Here is a 2,673-nt window from a genome sequence, read left to right as displayed (position 1 = left end):
GCTTTGCTGAAATCTCAATACTCTGGGGAAAAAAAAAAAGTGTTTTCTGGGTAAAGGCAGGATACTGCCACATAGCTAGTAACTGAACCTGAGCTTCTAAGACCTGGAGCTTTCTCGATAAAAGATCAGAGAGATGAATAGCCAGTGGAGGTAAGTGGCATTCTAGAAACCAAGTGATGAGAAATGCATTAAGAGGAAATGGATGTGTCAGAGCCACTGGTAGGTTAAGCAATAGTAAGACTAAGAACTGGAAATAGGCCATAGTGATAGGAAGTTGGTGGGTGACTTTGAGTGGTTTGGGCTGGATAGTGGGAGCACAAATCTCATTAAATATATTCTCTACAATCTAGTCCATGATTATTCTTTGCTTTACCGTGTTTCTAATTATTTTCCCAACATGCACTACTGATGATGTAAATGTATGTTGTCTTTTCCCAGAACAGCTAGGGGAATAGGGCTTTGAGACTTTGAACTTTGAGAAGAGAGATGGACAGAGCTTAACAACATGATGGGAAGCCAGGGTTTCAGGAGATGACTGAGAAGAGATGTTTTGACAACAGATGATGCTTCATGAACCAGAGCATCAGTTATAGCAAATGTCTGCTTTGCAGCAAGTCATTGTTCTTGGCTTCACTTCCCCTCCATTTTGCTGAGTACAAGATTATTGCAACAAGTTCTTTGGAAGAATGAAGGAGGGGGAAAAGCACCTTGGGGAAAAGCAGTGTAGAGACAGGAAAAGAAGAAACACAGAAGGTGGTATAGTGCTTGATGTGATGAACAAATGAGACAAAGACAGGGGTTTGGAACAGGAACTGAGGGACAAAAAGAAAGCTTAAGCACACACACACAGTCCCTACTCAAAGACACCTCAAAACCATTTAGGAATGTACTCAGCCTCCTGTAGCTAGCTGTTATTTAATCTACCAGTTAAAGGAAAGAAGGCTGGAGGATTTGGATTCTTTTGAGTTACAACTGAGAGTGAGATGGGCTCTTTGGAGAAAGAGCTGATTACTAGGTTAGGATAGGAATACTGCAAGAGGAGCCTGGAGCATCTTGTAGTTCCAGAAAGTAAGGAGGAGTTCAGAGAACAAGAGGGTTGTGTATATCAAAAGGAAGCAAGAGTAAAACTGAAAGTGCTCCCAAAGATGGAACCATTTGAGCAAGAAAGTAAATAACACAGGACTACATTGTACCCCAAAGTATAAAGCAGAAAAATGTTAAGTACAGGCTGATATAAACAAACAAACAAATCTCCCTTATAAAAAAAATCCTTGACATTGGAGAGGGTATGTGCTATGGTGACTGCTGTGAAATGTGTAAGCCTGATGATTCACAGACCTGTACCCCTGGGCAAATGATACATTATATGTTAATAAAAATAATTTTTTAAAAATCCTAAATAATATATTTAGCCTTCTCTTAGGAGGTGGAGTATAGTCCCTTTTACCATGAGTATGGCCTGCACTTAGTGACTTATTTCTAAAATACACAGCACAGTGGGAAAAGGTAGCATTACATTGAAGCACCTGGCAAATGTATCTGGTTTAGGTGATTAAGGTTAAGATCCCCAGTGACGAGTCATGTTGGTAATATGTGTCTCCTGATCAGATGTGATAAGAACAGCACTTCTCTCTTTCAATAATAAACCTTTGTGTAGTCATGACAAACAAAATCAGACAAATCTAAATTGAAATACCTTCTACCTGAGCAGTACCCCTCAAAGCTATTAAGATAGTGAAAATCCAGGAAAGCCTGAGACACTGTCACAGATCAGAGAAGACTAAGGAGACAGGACAATATATACAGAGTTGGATCCTGGATTGGACCCTATAAGAGCAAAATGACATAAGTCCAAAATAATAATCTGAATGAGTTCTTGAAGTTTAGAGACCAGTAGTGTATCAATGCTGGTTTCTTTGTTTTGACTAGTGTATTATGATAAAGTAAGATGTTAACACTAGGGGAAGCTGGGTGAGAGGTATGCAAGACTTGTCTATAATATCTCAGAAAATATTTTGAAAATCTGAAATTATTTTCAAAATTAAAGATACCTTAATTACATGGTGCTCACCAGCCGCTCCAACCTCAAGAGTTCAGCAGCTCCCTAGTTCTTTGTGGGAGGTTTAGTTTGGCTCTCTCTTATGCTAATTGCTCCTTTAAAAGGATTTTTTTTTTTTTTTCTTCCCGGAGCCCAGGCATCCAGGGCTGGTGTGGGTTCAGGTTCTACTGAGGAATAGACCTGCTGTGGCATCAGGATCTTGTGCCCTTTGGTGCTCTCAGCAGGGAGGAGAATTGTGAACTCTTGTACTCACCGGACCTCTGACCAAGAGTTCTGGTAGCTTCCCTGCTTTGGCAGGGCACTAAAGCTAGAACTTTTATATTCTAGTTGCTCTTTTAAACCAAGTCTATTTTTTATGCCCCAGGGCTACTAAATCTGCTCCTGGTCCTCCCCAACACTCCACTGCAGTTCTAAGCATTGTGGGTGAAGGCTCTCTTATTTCCCATATGTCTAATAATTCCACTACTAGTTATTACCCAAATAAATGAAAACACTAATTAGAAAATATGCTAATTACACTAATGCTAATTATGCAAATAACATTAATTAGAATATATGCACCCCTATGTTAACTGCAGCATTATTTACAATAGCCAAGATATGGAAGTACCCCA

Source organism: Mustela lutreola, chromosome 1 (genome assembly GCF_030435805.1).
Source record: "Mustela lutreola isolate mMusLut2 chromosome 1, mMusLut2.pri, whole genome shotgun sequence".
NCBI classification, from domain to species: Eukaryota; Metazoa; Chordata; class Mammalia; order Carnivora; family Mustelidae; genus Mustela; species Mustela lutreola.
Note: the sequence above shows the minus strand (reverse complement) of the source record.